The sequence below is a fragment of the Lepidochelys olivacea genome (assembly GCF_965140295.1).
Source record: "Lepidochelys olivacea isolate rLepOli2 genome assembly, chromosome: 4".
NCBI lineage: Eukaryota > Metazoa > Chordata > Testudines > Cheloniidae > Lepidochelys > Lepidochelys olivacea.
Window position 1 is genome coordinate 18,243,105 of NC_140414.1, and position 21,874 is coordinate 18,264,978.

Here is a 21,874-nt window from a genome sequence, read left to right on the forward strand (position 1 = left end):
TGCAGGTGCAGCCGCTTGCAGCTCTCAGTGGCCACGGTTCACTGTTCCCGGACAATGGGAGCTGCGGGAAGTGGTGGCCAGGCCTGTGCCGCTTCCTGCAGCTCCCATTGACCGGGAACAGCGAACTGCAACCACTGGGAGCTGCGAGTGGCTTTATCTGTGGACACTCAGGTAAACAAAGTGTCTCGTGGCCTGCCAGGGGCTTACCCTGAACAAGCCGCGAACTGAGTCCCATTGGGTAGATAGAAAGATTAACCTAAATAATCAATACAAAATCCCTGTGGAACCCCAAAAGATTGGGTCCCTAATCCATGAACTATTGAAACTCATTTACAAAACTTTACGTGAATATATAATCCCTATTCCATGCTGAGAGGATCTTTGAGCTATAATGTATCTTAATTAAAACTATCTTTAGATAGGTTTTTTTCCTCAAGCATTTTATTAAAAAAAAAATCCAATTTTTTAAATTAAAAAAAATTTGATACAAAAAAAATCATTGATTTTTATCCACCCTGGACTTCAGCATAGGGTGGGTTTTTTTACTATGTTGTTTCTTTTGTAGACTGATATCTCAAACATTTGAATGTTGGGTGTCAAAAGCAATTAATAAATTTAGGTTTGATCCTGAAGCCCTCCTTATGGAAGCCTCGCCTGAGTAAGGATTGCAAGCTCACTTGTGATGAACTATTGTACGCAGAATAAGCATTTACTGGATTATTTTCCTAATCTGAAAACTATCCTGACAGAGGGATTGAAAAGATTCACTATTTTTCCACATCAGTGATCTAAAAACACCTCAGGGTATGTAACTATTCTTAGCCTTTTGGGGGAAATAATTGGATTTATTAGAGTTACTTTCTGGTTTTCTCATTAATTTTTTCCTAAATGCATATCAAAGCCATAGAGTCATAATTACTTTGGCCTCTTATCACTTAATGGTAGATTGTCAAATGCTAACACAAACCTCATTGCCACAGGAACGTTTCTGTGACTGGTCTGAAAGCAAATTACTAACTCACAGACCAGACAAAATTATGATGCTTGTTGTTTTGGTCTTTTAAAAATATGGCAGTACAAATATTTATTGATACCAAAAGTTGGAATTAAATTGTGCCCATCTGCTATCCAGTTTTTTGTTTTACAAGAGAGACTTCTTGCCCTCTCTGAAGTGTTGTGGTTGTACTAGACAGTTGGAATAATTAGGTAGTAACTCAGTACAGTGTACTTCAAGCACCAGACAATGGCAAAACAAGTTCCTATACAACAGTTTCCAAGTACCCTCCTTGCATGTTGTTTGGAGGAACCTCACTTATAAGCGTGTGTGGAAGTAAACTTTATTATTTAAAAAATCATTGTAAATATGGAAGAGTACTGTTAAGATTCCAGTATGAAAGAGTTTTATTTTTTTTGCTGTAATTTCTAAAAATGAAAAATTTCAGGCCTTGATTATGCAAACACTTAAGCACGTGCTTAACTTTGCTCACACAAGTAGTTCCCCAGCGGCTTCAGTGGGACTGTTCTTGTGAGTGAAGTTAAGAATGTGCATAAATTCAGGAAAACATTTTTATTCAGGACGTCATTTAAGAATGTGTTTAACTGCTGTCCTGGATAGGGATAGACTTTAGCATGTACTTAAATGCCTTCTTGAATTGGGGCCTTATTCATAGGTTTTAACCATTATGATTATATATTCTGACTCCCTGCATAACACAAACCATAAAACTTCACCTAGTAATTCCTATATTAAGCCAATATATGATATAGCTAACACAGAAGTTCTTTTAGAAAGATACTTCAAGGTGATGGAGAATCTAGTAGCTCCCTGTGTGAGCAGTTCTAGTTGAGTATTTCAGATTCTGTCTTGGTTTATGTCAGTGGTATAAGTGCTGTTTCTTTAAAAAAGAAATTTCTCTTTTCTGATTGTTTTGTAACCACTTATTTACAAGGGACTTCTGTTTTGGAATGGTCCTTTAGCTTGTTTGCGCCGATGAACAGAGGCTGTTCGTATTGTAGTTGTGACTCATTTAGTATTTAATATCCCATTAGAAGAAGAAAACTGTTTTATTAACATATCTACATTAATAATTGAGTGTGCGTGTGCGCTGCTAAATGTATTATCGTGAGTGTGTGTACAGCAGTGTACACGCACTCACACTCTCTCTAATACATTTAGCAGCACAAACAGTTCCTTCTATGGAATGGGATCTGAATCAGTGGGTAGCATAGGTTTAATCATAAGCAACATACAGGATTAAGTTGTACAGCAGTCTTTTTCAAACTTGGATAACTGTCCTGACCACGTGTTATAAAAATCATTGTCTGCTATGAAGATTGTAGGTTTTTGTTTTATTTTACGTTTTAAAACTAATCTTACATCTCCATATGTATGCCCACTAGCTTTTCTTGGTGGGAAGAGAGTTCTGTCTCCATTTCATTATTGGAGAATATTGTGCTTGAAGTACTAACATATTGAGCAATTTCCTATCCAGTCCAGAACGTCCTACCTCAGGGACCACCCCCAATATAGTCTCAGTTCCAGCTAATTACATTGGATTTATCATTCTTTCCTTGGTCTCATCCTCTGTCTTATTCTGATATTCAGTTTGGGGCAGGAACATGCGGTATTTTTTTCTAGGCTCTATTCATTCCAACTTCCACACTCCAGCGCACCGGAGACACTTTTATAATCCAGTCTAGTCTGCTATGTTTCTTAAGTGTTGTATAGCAAATAAAATTTTAAATAGTATTTATCAGTTTCAGTGATATGGAACTGCCATCTCACACTCTTTAATCTGCTTCACTAGAAATTTCAGTGTTCAAGTATTATTCCCAATTTCATGTATTCTTGGTTAGAGGTTTCCTATGAGTTGCATGAAACATGGTTCAGTCATCCTTTTCATATCACCTGTTGCTGGTTCACTGGAAAACAGAATACATAGTAGAAATGTGGTGCAAAGATGAAACAGGTAATTATGGACATAAATACCTGAGGATGAACGACTCATTCACCTGGATGAATTCGGTGATTTTGATGAAAAACTCTCGCCATGTGTTTCTACAGAATGATTGATTGTCATGTGTTTGAAGAGGGCTAAAGGCACAGATATGGCTCGGAATTTGAGGACAGGGATTGCTGGATTTCTGGGCACTCTTTTTTCTGTTCTTCCTGTTTGTATCCATTCTAGCCCTAACCAATGACTGACACTAAAGGACAAACTCTTTTCTCCCTAATTACAAGCCCAAATTGATAGGCTTGGTGTGAGGATGGGAAGCATATAAACTTTGTCCTCCCCTTATTCCAGAGAGATGGGCTTCTCTCTAAGGATCCAGGAGATGTTCATAGTGGTCCTGCCACTATCTTAAGAAGAGTTGGACAGCCAAAGTTAGGCTGATACTGCCCTGTACATCTCCATGTGCAGTTCTGAGCCAGCGGAAAGTGAAGCAGAGGTCAATTGTGTTTCTTGGCCCAATGAACCAGAACTGTAAAAATCACAAAACACAGAAGCCAGAAGACCTATTTGACTAGATAAGCATCTGACTTCATGATCAGGGCTGCTAAGAAACTTCCTTGCCAATCTTTTCCTGGGACTCGATTACAACTGCAGCCAGCTGGAATTATTGCTGAGGGGGACTAGTTTACTCTTCTCAAGGTGATAATAAACAGGTGAGGAAGCAATTCCACCAACTCCCAAACCTCCATCTGAGCTGATGAAGCCTACGTGAGCCAGTCATCAAGGCAGGGCAAAGCATGCAGCTTCCTTAAATGAAAAGGCACCCACACCACAACTATGATAGCCTCAGAGCCAATGCAAGGATAAAGCAACGCCTGAAAATGTTCTTGGTGCAGGAGGAAGTGCAAGAATGGTAGACACAATGGGTACATGCAGGTAGGGATTGCCAAGACATATGGATGTAACGTAGTCTCCATGGTTCCACTGTCACCACAATGTTTTCCTCCATCTTAAATTTCCTAAAGGCAACAAAGGAACTGAACGATTTCAGATCTAGTGCCTAGCTAGAGACTGCCTGAATCCTTTGGCGTCACCAACAGCAGAGAGTAGACCCCTTACAAGAGCTCTTGGCGCACATTCTAAAACAGGTTTGATGTCCAGCTGAGGATGTATAACTTGCCCTGTTGCTTTCCAGCTCTCTTGTGGAAGAGAGATGGAAGACGGGAGAGTCTGTGGGAAATCAGAGAAGACTGGAAACCCATAAAGGATCCTGATGAGATAACAGAGTTTGCCTAGTGGTCTGTTTTGATTTGCTCTCATTGCCAGTGGTGAAATGGACCCTGCCCACTCTCAGCAGCAGGAGACTTGCTTCCCTAGGTCGCTCCTGTGGTGGAGCAGGTCCTGCCTCACCGGAGGGGGACTAGCTCCCCCACCCCCAGCAGCGCATTCTAGAACTCTGATGTCCCAAACGACCAGACTAGTTCCTCACTCTAGACGTGAGCTGAAGTTTGGAATGGGTGGCTCCCTCATTATCCCCTCAGCTAAACTACTCACATGCATATTTAAGGAGGTCCACCCAACCTCTGAGAGGAAATCGGGGACCTGTCAGTCCTTCCCTGCCTGAGTACACTCTTCTCCAAGTCTGTGTCTAGGCCCTGGTCCAGCCCATGTGGACGGGTCACCTATCTGGTCACCGGAGAGGAGCGACATGTCTGATGGGGGTCACCCCTGACTGAAGGATTGTGCCTACTCCACAGTCATTGCGACATACTGACATTTAATCACTGCTACGGCTGTTGCAGGAACCACTCACACGGAGGTTGTGGATGGTGAAAGGCTAAAAAGGGGCAGGGCACTGCTGGTAATGTTTATAGGACATTTGTTGGAAAACCAAAGAAAAGTTTGATGCTGCCTGGGAGGTTTATCTTGAAACAGGGTCTCTATTTATTCTCCTTTCAGGATGGGGGCAGCAGAATATTAAATAATTAAAAATAAGGCTGAAGGTAGTGCTGATCCCTCCCCTTTGACAGCCCTTCTGCACAAGTCCTGGTCCCTTGATTAAGAGGAGATAAGATGGCCGATTTCAAAACTGTTTTCGGCACTCTGTTTTAGGCAGTGTGGATTTTTTCCCCCCAGGATTTCAGTGTCTTCGGTAGCTTTAGCGATAAAGGGTACGTCTTGTCTGAGCAAGAAGGGGTCTGAGGGGTGTTTTGAAGAAAATAATAAAAATAATACTTCTTTTTCAAAATAAATAAGAACAATAAAGGCATGTTGTTGGAAACCTGCAAAACAGATGTCCTGTGTGGAATTCACAAATGGGGATTGATGGGCCATAAATGGGCTTTGCATAAAAAGTTAAAATTCCCAAATGAGCGTCTGTGCATAACATGGTCTTAAAATAACTGGCGCATCTTTTGTCTAACTGAATAATAGTCCACCAGAGGCACAGGGCTGAATTCAGAACTGCTGCATAAGGTGGTGTAAGTGACATTTTGCACGTAGGCATAAGGCAATGTAAGTTGCTGTAGCTTGCATGCTGAGGGGTCTGAAGATGATGCAGATTAAAGAAGGAAGTTGATCACCTACTCGCAGCCTCATGTTAGTTGCTGCCATGCTCCTCTCTTCTGGGAACAGATCAGTTACCTGGACTCCCCTCCCTTACACTCAGTAAGACAAATTGTGAGGTGATATATATGGGGCATGCCAGTAAGTCGGTTTGAGTCCAATGAATATTAGTCAGTGTGACTCGCCTTCTTCCTAGCCCTCAGTGTGGTGAAAATGGCAGCAATTTAGACTTTCTTCTGAACTTGCCACAAAGGAAGGAGATCTGTGTGGGAGGGACTGCATTTTCATTAAGTGCGTATATAGAGCGTCTAGCACAAGGAGGCTGCAATCCGGATTGGGGCCACTAGATGCTACTTCAAATAATAATAGTGTTCTAAAATCTGTGACATTTGGAGTGTTTTTGGTAAAAGGAGTGCAGTTTAAGAAACCTACTTTACTATTCCATGCAAAGAGGCACATGCAATAATGTTACACCATCCCCTTGTTGCATTTCTTTTGGATTTAGCGTTGGACAGAAGAAATAGCAGCTAAATGAAGAGACTTAGCAAACAGTGTGCTACAGGATAGATGGGGATGAGGTGCATAGACAGAAAGGTGAGCTCTGGCTGCCATTGTTATGATAATCCACAAGGTGAAGTTATTCTTCTCAGGTCAATATTGCCAACATTATACGATGGACTTTTTGGAACTGGAGCCAATATGAGCTATCTGGTGTACTTTAAAAATAGCCACCTCCATCACAAAAATAAATGTGTAAGTTTTGAATGTTAAAAGTGTTTGTTTGAATCCTTTGTGAATTTCATCTCGTACCTCCCCGATGGCGAGTTGAAAATTTTACCCAGTTAGACTAAGTGGTTTGCTTTCTCATTCCGACCGTTTCATGGTTAGATCTGGAGATTTTGTTTGCTGCTTCAAAGTCAGTTTAATGCATTAATCTGATGTCCTATTTGAACTGACTAAAGTATGTTGTGAAACACTCATTGGTTCATTAAAGCAAAGCAAAGTATTCCGCCAAACCTAAGAATTAGGCTGCTAATCCCACTGTCACCCTTGTCCACAAGCTCTAAACTCCAGGCATGGTGGAGCAGTGCTCCTGTCCCCCGCCTTTTAATGCATGAATCAAAGTGCAAAATCTACATGAAACTCAAAAGAAGAAAAATCTGGTACCATTTGCAGCATTTGGCATACATTCCACCTGGAATATGGTGTAACGGAATAGCCCATTTCTGGAGTGGTGGTAGTGTAATAATACATCTGAGCTCATGAAGGGGAATTGGTTTTGGTGCAGGAGCTTTAAAAAAAATGAACTGGAATAAGTGGGTGGTTATTGGATGCTTCTTTAGGTATTTGTTTAGGAGCTATCATTGAATCACACCTTTTATCCTTGGCCATGTATTTTCAGAACACTGGTTTTAGGGCAGTTTGACATTTCCCTTCTGAATCTTTGCTTTCGTTACAAAAGGTGGCATCTGCTTCTTAAATTGTCCTTTTCTAAACTCACAAGTAGCAGTAAAATAGGCCAGGCTTATTAAAATGAGTAAGTACAACTTTTTAAAATAGTTTCAGTAATAAATAACAGCTTGTGTAATTTCTGTGGGGCGTCGATCGCATACACGCATACGACACATGAATTGGGCACTCATTCACGTTCTTCCTTCACATATCACATGTGGTGAAGTATGTGTCCCAGTAAAAGAAAGTAAATAGATCCTGAAATAGTCAATGTTCTCACAACTTAATCCTTGTAACCTCTCTCAAAGTTCTTATTGACTGTAGTGTTTGCACTGAATTTGAAACTGCATTTTGCAGAGTAGAGATACAGAAGCCATATTCAGTAATAGCTTTTTTTGATGTTCCTTGTTTATTCAGTGCTGTACTTGCTTGTATCTGGAATTTGACCTCCGAGCTGCATGGTTTGAGGTACATAAAGGGAGCAAGAACAAGACTGAAATGGGCAGGAAATGTAATGCTGGGTTATTTGGGGAGGAAGCAAGAAAGCAATAAGTTCCTGTTTATACGGTGAGAGAATTTAATTTCAACTGTAGGTTTTAATCCAACATTTATTTTTGGTAGATGCCATTGGAATTTTGCATACAACTTGATAAATTACAAAGACTTTTAATTTAAAACAACAGCAAACATACAGAAGACTAACTTCCCTACATTATTTGCCTTACTCACTCCCTATTTTTCCTTTCAGTCTTGATAATCCATTTTATTTTATTAAATCTGTTATAAATCTGTAAAGTGCACAACTGTGTTACTTTTGGAGGGGGCAGAAACCTATGTAGGTGTGTTGCTCTTGGCCCCTTTGGGGGGAAAAAACCCTTTTTTCAAGAGGTGGAGCAGATGGAAAAGTACACAATACTAGTGGGTTCATAAATATTGCCGACTCCTGGCATTCTGGCTGTTTGAGTGCTGGGATTCCTCCATTCAGTATAAATATTTCACGGTTTTACTATTTCTTCCATATGGTAAGAAAATCTGTTTTATGGGATAAGGTTGGTTTTTTTTTTTTTCACCCCTACTTTTGAATGAACTTGTATAGTATCTTTGAAAGTCTGATATTTCAAGACTGAGTCTGTTAGCTGAGTCAGAAGCTTACTGATAACATTAAGTACTATGTGGTAAAGGAGCCAAATTTTTGAAGCCTTCCAGGATTTCATTTCCTATATTCTTGGAAGGCTAGGTGATTTACAGGGGCAAGTCATGTAGAAGAGGATACAAACACTGTAATTTGACACAAGTAAAATGATCAGTTAAAACCACTGAGCAAAATTAACCACTGTCCCACTGTCTTTTAGAATCATAAGAATTTCTCTTTGGGGCATGGACTGCTATCCTTTTTTTCTGAGGTTATACAACACCAAGCACAATGGGGTCCTGGTCCGTGACTGGGGCTGCTAGGTGTTACGGTAATACAAATACTAATAATAGTAATTTTCATGCTTGATCAGCTCAATGATCTGTCTAGTCCTGTATCATCTGGCCAGTAATAGCTGTTCCATAGGCAGGGGCAAAAAACCCAATAATGGAAAGTTATGGAGAAGGCAAAGCCAAGGTGCAACCTGTATGCAGCAGGCTCTCCTCCAAAGCCAGTGAAAATGCTACCAGGAAATTTTATATGGATATAAGATATGAAAAGAATATGTATTAATCATATGAACTGGATTTTCAAATGAAGCCCAAAGCAGTGAGGTGCCTAACTTCCTTAGAAAATCCTTGCCATAAGTTGTAAAATAATGCAGTATGTCAGCATAGTCCTGGAGCCTTACACTTTTACCTGTCTTGCATGAGATTTGCTGCCCTACAGAGTGAATACCATTGGGTTCCCGCAGGACAGGAGGAATTTTAAGGCTGCAAGGCTGTATGTTCATGTTCAGATAAATGATGGAACATCCCGACTCATTGCCAGCGTGGGGGAACAGATGTCTGTAGACTGCCAAGAGATTAAATTCACCCCTGTGCCAAGGGCCCACATCTGGTACTGCTAGCCCCAAGTGATCACAAGTTTATGCCAAATAATTGAGATTTTAATAAATAATATTTTTGGATTTGTTGATCCTTCCTAGTTTTCGAACCTTTCAAGTTCATGTTTTCAAGATTTTCTCTGCTTCCATGAGGGCCATAAACTTTTTTTTTTTATACTTGAAATGGAATCTTACGATTCTCTGACAATCCCATGAGTCTGGAGGCTGTGAAAATGCCAAACATGGCGAGACTCTTGATAAAATCATGAGTTGGCAACCCTGTGTGCAGACAGCCCATGTATAGGATAGTGTTTGAGTGGGAGGTGGTACTATAGGCCTTGTAGTGGCCTTCTGCATGGGATGACATTTGCCTGTAAATGTGTAGACCTGTAGCATCTTACACTACATCACTAGATATTTCACAGTATCGGGGTAACTACGTCTGTATTCCTCCTCCATGGTAAGGCCAGGGCACCCACTCTGAGGCCTCTGGCTCCCCATCTATTACCTCTCTTGGGCAGACACACGACAGTCTCCCTCCTGACCGGGATATTTTAGGTTACACTGTTCCCTGCCTATACTGTAAATTCCCCAGCAAAGTCAGACTGCCGAAGCAGGCCTGCTCTGCTTTTCTCCGCAGAAGCTATACATAGTGTAATTGCCACTGTTATAAATTAGCGTACATCTCTTTCCAAGCAGAAACATTTATTTTAAGGTAAAAGCATTATAGAGAGAACCTATTTAAAATCTATAAAAGAACTTACGTGCATCCTCAGGGCACAGCTTCAAAAGAATGAGTCCACAGGTTGGTAATTTTGCATTCTCCCCCGTTTCCGAGGAAACCCACTCACCTAAAAGTTCAGTCTTGTTTGGCCCATTGTTTTAAAGAATCCGTTGACGGTCATAACATGTTGCAGGGTTTACATTAGTCCTGTCTCCCCCTTAAAGAAGTTTATATACAATCCCACAATAACACACACAATGTTTGCATTTTTTGGAAATGTACTTCTAAGATACGTAAGGTATGTCTACACTAGAAATGCTACACCAGCCTAGGGGTTCATCCATTGCTGTAGTAAATCCACTTCTCTGAGAGACAGTAGCTCTTCCCTAGACCTGCGTTGTCTATGCTAGGGCTTAGGGTGGCTTAATTGTAACTCACAGGGCATAACACAACTTTGTAATGTAGACCTGCTCTTCAGCTTAATTCAGTAAAGTTTGTCCAGGATATTGAATGAAATTGCCATATCTGTCACATAGAGGTACTGTGTTTGTCACATACTTCTGTAAAGATAGACAGATACTGGGCTCAGTAAGAAAACTGACTTTAGTGAGCAACCTCAGTACATAGTTTTCAATTTTTCCTAACTCTGAGATCTTAAAACCAAATTCCTTTTTCGAGGACAATGTGTGTGTCATATTTGTAGCTTTAAAATTAATCTGTTTGGGTTATTCAAGCACAAAAAAGTCATTTTTTCCACATAAAAACAAAAGTTCTTCTCCCCTTTCTCCTTTTTTATTTTCACATAACTCTTAACAATTATTCAATGGATTTTTCTTGGAATTTCCAAAAGAAAAAAAGCTCACATTTGTATTGAAACCAGTTATGAGAAATTGCAGTCCAAAGAATTTGTGTGTGTGTGTGTGTGTGTTGTAAAGATTATGAATGTCCCCGGTAGGAGAGGTTTCAGAGTAACAGCTGTGTTAGTCTGTATTCGCAAAAAGAACAGGAGGACTTGTGGCACCTTAGAGACTAACCAATTTATCTGAGCATGAGCTTTCGTGAGCTACAGCTCACTTCATCGGATGCATACCGTAGATATGCATACCATGTCTTCTGCAGTTTCCACGGTATGCATCCGATGAAGTGAGCTGTAGCTCACGAAAGCTCATGCTCAGATAAATTGGTTAGTCTCTAAGGTGCCACAAGTACTCCTTTTCTTTTTCCCAGTAGGAGAGTAGCAGCGTGATCATCTTAATTTAATTTTAGCCTTGCAGGATGACATAGTAATATACTGCAGTTTTCTTTTTCTCTTATGCACATATAACAAAATATTGGTAACTCCATGTGTTAGAATAAGGGTCTGTTTTTCTTTTTATTAATATTATCACTAGGGTGAATCTAACTAGTATCCTGGGAGTCCATCACTGCATACACAAAATAAATAAGAGCATGAGAAAATTTCTTTTTTGGTTCATAAGGCTGCTCAGATGTGAAGAAGAAATTAACAAGGGGTCATTCTAATTTACAGCATCCCATCTCAAACATAATCTTGCTAATTACAATTCCAAAATTCCAAATCCTACATTCCAGATAGATTAATAGATTTTTAAAGGGCACCGTTTTGATCACTGAGTCTAACCTCCTGCATGACACAGGCCACAGAACTTCACAAAGCGGTTCCTGTGTCAAATTCTGGTTGAACTAGAGCATATGTTTTGGAAAGACGTCCAGTCTTCATTTATAGAATTCAAGTGCTGGAGAATTTGCTACATCCCTAGGTATATTGTTCCATTGGCTAATTACCTCACTTTAAAAAAAATTGCACTTTATTTCTAGATTGCTTTTGTCTAGCTTCAGCTTGCAGCCACTGGATCTTGTGTCTAAATCTGTTAAATGAAACAACTGTTCACTGTCAGACATCTTCCTTTCATGTAGGTATTTGTAGACCATGATCAAGTTACCTCTTAATCTTCTCTTGAATTGGTTAAATAGATTTTATTTAGTCTGTCTGTATAATGCAGATTTTCCAGACCTCAGATCATTCTTGTTGCTCTTTTCTGAACATTTTCCAGTTTGTCAGCATCCTTTCTAAAGTATGGACACAAACTGGAAACAGCATTCCAGCAGTGGTCTCACTAATGCCACATATGTAGGTAATACCACTTCCCTGCCCCTGTTTGATATCCTGATGCTTATACATCCAAGGATCACATGTGTTCTGTTAGCACTGGGAGCATATTTTCAGTCAATTCCTGCCATGATCAGTAAGTCCCTTTCATAGTCACTGCTTTCCAAGCTACTGACCCATCCTAAAAGTGTGACCCCTCTTACAAGCATATAAAATGATGTTCCATTTCCATTTAATTTCTGTAAGCATTGATACACTTCTGGGTCCTTGGATATATTGTTTCATGTTCATGCAGACCTAATGAGGACACTTTTTGGTCTATCTTATCATGCCCCAATTCAGTGAAGCACTTAGCACGTAATCACTTTTAAATCAGTGGGATATAAAAACACACTAAAAGTTAGGCACATGCATACATGCTTTCCTGAATATGGATGGACTTTAGCCTTTGCCTGAGTGCTTTACTGAATTGGGGCTGAAATGATTTAGGGATTGGAGGTATTGAATAGCCGCTTAAAAATCAAAACAAAAGATGGTGGTTCTAGCGATGGTCCTAGTGGGTATTCACTGTGGGTTCACATGTGCTTTGTGTATCTGTGACTGGAAGATTTTTCACCAGCAGTGTCCATTGCTCCATGCCTGTACTCTGTGTCCTCGGTTCAGAGCACGAGAAGGCAATCAGGATGGCGCAGACCGACCATCTTTCCAATTCCTTTCTGCTGGTTGTAGTATGATATGGAACTTCTCGGTCTGTAGCTTTGCTAGCATTCCTGCTCTAATTCATGTTTTTTGCTGTAAGTAATTTCTGTTTAAATAGTTTTTAGTGTTGGGGTTTCTCTCCCCTTTTACCTCCAACATTAGGGGCACCTCAAATGCCCAAGATCCCCAGCTTCAAATTCTGCCTGAGCTGCCCCTGAGTCTTCCCTCTTAGTGATCCTAAGGAGAGCTGTTTATGCTTTCTCAGGGAGTTGCACATTTCTTCTAAGTGCAAGATCTGTCATTCTGTCCTCAATCCCTGCAGTCTCATGAGCTCCAACTCCATAGACATTTAATGGAGCTTTCTCTGGGGGCCCAATCCAACCCTGGGCCTTCTGGCTCTCCAGTGCACCAAACGGAACTACTAAATAGTGCCCCTCTGGCCCTGGTGTGGTCTTGCTCTGGATGATCAGAGCTCAGGCCCAAGGACTTGTCCAAACAGAGATGTGAGCAGGTAAGGGCAAGCTCCTGCGTAAGAAACAGGAGAAATTAACTCTTAAATCCTCTAAGATAAGGACTGCCTTTCCTGTACCTTCAGGATCTACTAACACTCCATGTCCCAGTACAGATTTGTCTGGAACTCACTGGGAGCATGGATCTGCACCATTGGTACCAAGAGCCACGGGTGCTTTGAAACTGCCTGCACAAGAGGCATGACCAAGCTCTGGACCAAGGGAAAGAAGGGAACAATCTCCTTATTTACTGACAGTACTGCACCGCAAGAAAACTGACCCAGCAATACTAGGGCTCCCTGTCCAACCCAAACCTGCATTGTCTGCTCCTCCATTCGGCTAGGCCTCAATATACCATCTTTGAGGACCTGGTGATTTGCACTGAGCGGGTCCAGTAGTGTCCAGAGACATTCTTACACCAACAACACGTTATTTGATGCTCCCGCCGAGCAGCTGCGGCAGAGATGCACCTACATCATCAGTGTGCTATTTACGAATCCCTTCCACCAGTCATGGCTTCGTAAGACACGCAGTACCATTAGCCCTGCCTTTGGAGTCAGAGGACGTGTATTCGTCTGACAAGCAGAGGCTAAAGCAAGGGTTCCTCTGATGGTCCTGAGGCATGAGATGAGTCCCAATAATTTCCAGAGTTTTCTGGGTACCCTCTCACTCCCACAGTGTACATTACTGGGCCTGGGACCAATGGTACCCTCCCTGGGCACCCTGGCTATATCCATATGACCCCACACATTGGCTGTATTGGGGCTCCTGGAACCCTTATGTGAGACCTTCTGGCTGCAAAGTCATGGATCCCTAGGAGTGCTATGAGGAGGAACACTCCACCAAGTCTCTAAATGGATTTGGGGCTGCATCCTGCTTTGCTATGAATGAATGGAAAGCCCTTCCCCCCCCAAGGATGTGACGGCCCACTTGGCCAGAGCACAAGCTATGCCAGTGGCTTCTTTGCAAGGAATTCCCCTTTTTGAAATCTGTGGCGGGGCGACATGGGGCTTAGTACGTACTTCGACGAGGTATTATGTCCTTGTATAAGCTTCATCTGCAGATGATTTCTTCAGAACCACAGTTCTGTGGTGCAGCATAGTTCCTTGCACCCTCCTGAGTGAGCACTACTGCAAGTCACCTGTAGGGACCATCAGTCAAAGAGGAAAGAGAGGTTACTTTTCTTATGGAAACTGGAATTTTTTGTGTGGTCCCTATGGATATTTTATGACCCACCCTTCTTCCACTTCTTCACCCTCCTTCACAAAGTATAGTGGCTCAGTGGTTAAGGTGCTTGACCACAGTCCTGAAGGTTGTAGGTTTGAGTCTCACTTGATCACACACTGAAATGCCACCTCCAGTTCACCCAGATGCAAAACTGGTACCTGATGCATTTGGTTACGGCAGTTAAAGGTGGTCAGATGTGATGCTGGCTGCATCACTCCCTTGTGTACCACTGGCTGTGAAACTGATGTGCCTTAATACTATCAGCCCTGATGAACTGTTGACTTGGGGGGGGGGGACGACTTTGATTTTTGACTCCGTCCTCTCTGCTTTGGATCCTTTACTAAATGCTCACGATAGAGTAGGAACTGGAGAGGCAGTTAGTCTGCACTTCCCTTTGTGGCCTCAGTTCGAGCACAACCCATTTCCGATGACACTGTATTATCAAAATTTCCACCAACCAGAGGAGAGCGAGGTGGGGGCACATCAGCAAGTCTCCTCTGCCACACCACAGAGGATGACACCACTGAAATTGTGATTCTGTAGATTTTTTACAAATCGGATGAAACCACCTTTACCTTTTCCTCCCTGTGTCTCAGAGCAGCACATATATTTGGCTCTGCACTGTTGCTGTGGATTTGGGCCTGAGTGCACTCTGCTTACTCTGTGAGGGAAGAGTTTCTTTGGAACTTGCTCTATTCAGTGTGCACCTTGAACCATTGAAAAAATGCACTGGGAACACCATTCTATCAGCATCATGGAAAACTTGACACACAATATTTTTAGCTGAACAAGCCAATGTTTGTGGGAAGAGGAAGGGCTCCTATGGAGCAAGGCTCAGTCTTGTCAATATCTGTGTGTGTGTGTCTTTGGTTTGTGTCACTAGCTCCTTGTATGTGCTTCATACTTGTAATTCTCTTTTCAGTTACTTTGCCTGCTGTGTTTTCATTGAGTTGTTTGTTCATTTAATTTGCCGACACCTTGATTTATTTAGTTAGTTTTGGTTACTGAAACTCATGTAGAGTGTAGAATTCCTCCTGGGATTGTTTTCACAGAGAGCTCATGATCTTTTTGCTCTTCCAAACAGAGTGCAAAGAGTGATGCTGGTAATGTAAGTGATCGCATAGTAGCAGTTGCAGGTCTCTAATAGGGTATAAAAGATAAACTATACTGCCTGAACTGGAATTCTGAGAACAATACGATAACTAGTTATCTCTGTTAAATTGGATGTTTGCTTTTCTTTAAATTTGTGGCTGGTCTCCAAGAGAAAAGGGAATTATACCATCTAGTATTTTTTTTTAACGAGATTAAGGTTTTACATCCATTTTCTGCATTTTAGAGTTTTGCATGTCCAATTGCTTGCACTTTCAAACAAATGTCATTAATGGAAGTGGTCTGAATTCATAATGTTGCTGTAAATGACATACATTTCAAATTTTATAATTTTACAGCATCTGCTGCATAGTTCCTATTTTTAAAATGTCTTTATTGCATTTGTCTAACATAGATGAAATTAATACAGAGCTGGCCGAGCCAAACACTGTATTCTTGTTGTGCATTACAAAAGACAGAAGACTGTATTGTTTGTACCAGTGGGTGTGGGCATCGTCTCAGTGAGCCAGCACCGCAAGTGGACAAACGTACCTTGACCTGTACAATTGTACTGCTATCTCTAAGCTGTCCAAAAATATTCAGCATTCTCCTGTATGGAATGTCATCACAGATCTTGGCTGCGTAACTGCTTTCAACATGGTTTTTACTAATATAGCTGGACCGATTATAAATTAGGCAACAAGAACTAGACAAACTAGAACAAATTAGGCAATGACAAAAGGAAAAGAATACATTCTGGGTTTAAAAAGTTTAAAAACTAAGTGAGCATTACAAATAAATCTATCATTATACCTCAGGGGAGGGCAGCATTCCCTGGTTTGCCAGCAGTTGTTTTGAAAGTAGATAATAGAATCATGTATGTATATATTAGATTATATGACCCTGATTCAGTGGGATTTGAACATGTGCTTTAGTGCTGTGCTGAATCGGGGGCTTTAACTGTAGTCACAGTTCATTTGCTTTGATCAGGCATGAATAGAATATGTTGTTTCACATCAGTGGTCATCTGTGATGCGAAATAGAGATCATGTCCATGTTAACTGCAGTTAACATCCCAGTTTGTGGAAGAGCAGTATGCTCTCTGTGCCATCCTCTGAGTTATTATATTAGGGGGCAGGAGTGGAGGTCCTTAGTGATCCTCAGTGTCAGAAGCAGGTGATCTGTCCTCAGAAATTTCAGAGGTCAGCGAGGATGCTCCAGTGAGTCACAGCTATCTGTGGTAAAGTCGTATACTCTGGATCCTCCTGCCCCACATTAGCAGTTACATCAGGACCCACATTGGAACGGAGAGCTGGTAGCATGAGAGAGGCCATGCAGACAAGTTAGAGCTTCTGGCTGTACTAACTTCCCCAAGTATTCCCTGCTGGGAGAATGGTGAGTGTCCCACCACCCAGACCTGTGGACATCCCATTATGAGTTATAAGGTGGGGACATATGATGTGAAGGAGTCTGACCCCTCCTTCCATGCAGGAGTGGTGAGGTCTGTGTATGGAGGGTCTCTGCCATGTGCTGATCCTGGGAGAATGACAGGACCTTTCATTTTTGTCCAGAGCTGAAAGGTGGTTTTGAAGAGTTATCTTCTTCTGCAACATAATTCTTTCCATTGAAGTGATGTAGAAAAGTCCTTTAGCCAACAAGAACATATACACTGCTAAGCTGTCAAATCCTACATGTATACATTTCTGGATGTTCTGTCACAGGCTTTTAATCTCTGTGAGATCATCCAGTAACACAAAATATGGATATGGGTTTTTTTGTATAGACCTATGCATGTATGTCCTTCAACACATGTTAATGTATAGATCCACAAGACTACCACCAACACAATACACCTGCTTGCTATTTTTCTCTGACATTTGGGATGGAAAGGATGCCTTCTGTTTTGTTTGTTCCTATTTTAGTAGCATGTTTTGTTTTGTTTTTATCACTTTGAGATGGTGGTGGTGGTTTTGTTTGTTAAAAGTGAGTTCCTTTTCCCTCTAGTTGTAGTGAGTTGTTTATCTGAGTGCTGCACTTCGCTTTTTTGTTGTTGTTCCTGAGCTGTAACCCTTTTTAAAGCTTGATCCTCCAAGGTGCTGAGCCCTCTGTCCCTGATCCAACAAAACATTTGAAACACATGCTTAAGTTTGAGCACTTACTCACTGGGAGCAGGTTTCTCACCACCTTGCAGGATTGAATCGGTGGTGGTTTGATTTTTTTTGGGACCTCCCTTTCTTCAATTTTTGTGAGAAGCATTAAAGTGCACTTCTGCTCTGAAAAGTCAGTTTATTCATCCCCTTTACTCATGGTCCATTTAATAGTAAAGGAGGGAACTTTTTCTAAGCAGACTTAGCACGTCTACACTAGCGGCTGCTCTAAAGGAGCAGCACTTAATGTGCTGCAGTGTGCACCAATTTTGTAATGTTCCATTTCACCCAAGTGCAATTTTTTGAATAAAGGAAATATTGGTGCCGTCTTTGTATACTCATTGATGAAAAGTCCAAGTAGGTGACTGGAAACTTGGAGGTACATCCTCTATGGTGATATAGGTATCTAGATAGATTTATTTTATGTCCAGCCTGAGTTGGCAGTGGGACATCCAGGATGAGATGTCAGAGAGAGAATCAGATGTGCAAGGGTGAGGTGAAGAATGGAGCGGTGGCTATCTCTATATTGAACACAGTGGTGGTGATAGCAGGGAGAGTGTAACCCACAGTAGGAGAGTGTTGGACTTTGTCTCCCTATAATGGTTAGTCCACATAAGAGGTTAATAGTCTACTACAGCTGTTAATGAAAGGAGTTACTCCTTTAGCGCAACCTCATGCTTGTAGCATTTTAGGTCCTGGTGTTAAATCCTGCTCAGGTCAGTTACAAGAGGAGATGTTGCCTAGGGAGAAGAGACTGGAACATTTCAGGACTACTGTGGAGGAGATGACAATGAAGCTGGAGTTGGAGAAGGAGAACTGGGATAAGTCACAGCAATCAGGGAGGAGATGGAACTCAAGAGGAATGTATGATCAAGTGTGTCAAAGGCAATGGATAGATTGAGGAAGGATGTCTTTGGATTTGGCCAGAAAGAGGTTAATGGTGGCCTTGGAAGGGGAGATTTTGTGGGATGAAAGCTACCCTACATGCAAGCAAGGAGCGAACTGGAGAGGAGAATATCAAGGCCAACACATTCTAAATTTGTAATGTGCATTCAATGTTAACCTATGTACAACCATTGACATTACATTTGTTTGGAAATAGGCCACCTGCAAGTGGTTGACGCTGCAATACAATTTCCCTTATAACTCTGTGTTCCAATAGGGTCTTAAAGGTCTTTCTTGAGGTGAAATTTTCCATGTTTGGTCTCAGCCCAGGTGTGATTATTTTTAAGGTTTATTTTAAATGGGGAAAATTTAAGCAAAATCCCTTCAGCCATTTTGGGGTCATAAAAGAGTTGCATGAAAGTACCCTGTTCCCACTGTAAAGATTCTAACTAGTTTTCTTTTCTTTTTTTTTTTTTAAGAGCGCTAAAATGAAAGTGGATGACGTTTCAAACTTTAAATTTGGATTGAGAATAGGTGCCTGGACTTTGTTTTGGGGGCCAGGGAGAATCATGAGTTATTGTAGCTTGTACACTGAGCATGCACAGTGGAAGGTTTCCTTAAGTATCTAGGGTTATATGTCTATGCTACAAACTTTTCCTGGTGCAAGCTACGTTGGCAAAAGCCAGTGCAGTTAGTATATCACTTGTGTCATGCATATTCATAATAAGTGCTTGTTTTGTTGAGTGCAGTGCACCATGGGTAGGTATCCCAGTGTGCAACTGAACACCTTCCCTCGCATTGTGTTTTGGAAAGTTTGGGCAATGCACTGTGGGGCAGAAATGAGTAGCACAGGGATGACTGGGACTGTGGAGTCCAGTTCCCATCATGCAGTTTTCTCCAACCCAAAAGCCCATCACTAGTCCATAATTTTCACACCCATTTTGAAAAGCCAAAGGCCCTGTGCAGGACTTGTCGCTGTCCACCATCTCTGACAGAATCATGGAACCTGCACAGCTCTGCGCTATTGCCATGAGCGTTGCAAGTACAGCACAAATCATCCTCCAGTATTTGAAGAGCCACAAGAAGAGCCATGGGGGACTCGCTGATTTCCTGGAGGGCAGATTGTTGTGGGACACTGTGAGACCCAATTCAGGGTTGTTGGTGGCATTCATGGAACAGCTGCAAATGGTGGAGAGCCTCTTCTGAGCCCAAGAAACAAGCACTGACTGGTGAGATTGCATCATAATGCAGCCCTGGGATGACAAGCAGTAGATTACTAGACAACCACTGTGGGGTCCATTGTGATACAAGTGTGCAGGGTCAGTAATCGTCTACTGCTATGTAGGACTGTGCCTCTCTGCAATATGCTGGACATAATAGATATATTTGCAGCAGTGGGGTTCCTGAACTGTGGTGGAGTGATAGACAGCACGCATATCCCTATTTTGGCACCAGACCACCTTGCCACATAGTACATCAGCAAAAAGGGCTACTTTTCTATGGTTATGCAAAGCTGGTGGATCACCAGGGATGCTTCACCAACATGAATGTGGGTTGGTCAGAGAAGGTGCAAGATGCTCACCTCTTTAAGAACCCGGGACTGTCCAGACAGCTACAAGCAGGGACCTTCTTTCCCAACCAGTGGATTACAGGTGGTGATGTTGAAATGCCAATATATATCCTGGGGGACACAGCCTACCCCGGCTCATAAAACTGTACACCGACAGCACCAAGGAAAGAGTCAACTACCAGCTCAGCAAGTTCAGAATGACAGCTGAGTGTGCTTTTGGTAGATTGAAGGGACACTGATGTTTACTCATCAGATTGGATCTCAGTGAGAGAAACATCCTAGTGGTTATAGCTGCCTGGTGTGTCCTGAATAATATCTGTGAAGCAAAGGGGGGGAAATTGCAGCCAGAAGGGAGGGCAGAGGTGGAGCAGCTGTCTGCTGAGTTTGAACAGCCAGACACAAGACTATTAGAAGAGCTCAGTGCATAGCACTATATCTGTCTGACAGAGTCTTTGAAAGAGCACTTTGACAGTGAGCCACAGTAATGCATTATGGTGTACTGTGCTGTACCTGGGCATGCAGTTTGGAGCCTGTTAGGAATTGTGTGGTGCTCGCTGCACATCTACGAATATAACACTGACAGTGCACCTTTTTAATGTTGTGGCGTTTGCTGTAAATTTTTAATTATTTCTCTGTATTCGTCATTGAACTTACAGGTTGTGTCAGCATCGATTGGGAACTAATAAAGATTAATTCTTTTGTTTGGAAAATAGTTTTATTGAGTAATGAAAACACCTCAGAAAAGAAATCTGTACAAGTTAATAATAAATACATTAAAACCTTAATAAATGTAGGACAGAATGTAAAGAGGAGGAAGGAACATTCATGTCCATTTTAGCTATATGCACACTGACCTGTGAGAGCCACGGTTGATGTATGTGAAGCTGTGGTTGTTCTTACTGTCCCTCGGGGTAGAGCGGTAGGGGTAGGGATGTGGCCCCGATGCCATGTGGGGTGGTTGGGGGGGATGTAGGGAGGGGTGATGCTGCAGTTTTCCATGCACTGCAGAGGGAGGCAAGTGTGGGATTATTGAACCTGTAGGTACTCAAGAGTCTTCAGCATCTGTGTTCGCTGCTGGAAAAGCCTCATTATGCCCTGGTGCATCTCCCTTCCTCTCCTTTTCATGCTGGGACTCCTGGACCTTCCTTCTGCCCGCTTTCCCTCTCCATACAGTCAGCAATATTCATCCTCCAGGCCTGCTGTTCATGGTCTGATGCAGCAGCGGCTTGCAGGATCTCATTGAACATGGCATCCTGAGTCATCTCCTCTCTGGCTCAGATGATATGCAGATGTGGAAGGGGAACCCATCACGGTTGCAACAGCTGCAGCTACAGATAACAGGTACTATTGTCGGTATAGTCATAATGGAAATCTGAAGTTAAAATTCATAACTCCTTTCCATTGCTCCCCAGAGGTTTTAAACAAGACTTTTTCTTATTGACTCTTCTGCTTCACAGTGATTGTTCATGGTGCCACTCACAGCACCAGCCACAGTGACTTTGGCCTGCCATGGGTGAGGGAAATTAGGAGGAATTGCTCAGTTGCATGAAACCATATGGGAGTATAGGGCAATGGCACCAGATACTGGCACAGAGGTGCACTGCACTCAACAAAACCCATGGTGCACTGCACTCAACAAAACAAGCACTTGTTATGAATATGCATGACGCAAGTGATATACTAACTGCACTGGCTTTTGCCAACGTAGCTTGCACCAGGAAAAGTTTGTAGCATAGACATATAACCCTAGATACTTAAGGAAACCTTCCACTGTGCATGCTCAGTGTACAAGCTACAATAACTCATGATTCTCCCTGGCCCCCAAAACAAAGTCCAGGCACCTATTCTCAATCCAAATTTAAAGTTTGAAACGTCATCCACTTTCATTTTAGCGCTCTTAAAAAAAA

The 21,874-nt window shown here is 41.9% G+C and overlaps 1 protein-coding gene across 1 annotated transcript in view; it reads left to right on the forward strand.

Moving 5' to 3' along the window:
* Positions 1-21,874, forward strand: part of ADAMTS3 (ADAM metallopeptidase with thrombospondin type 1 motif 3) — a 187,216-nt gene that overhangs the window by 24,698 nt on the left and 140,644 nt on the right.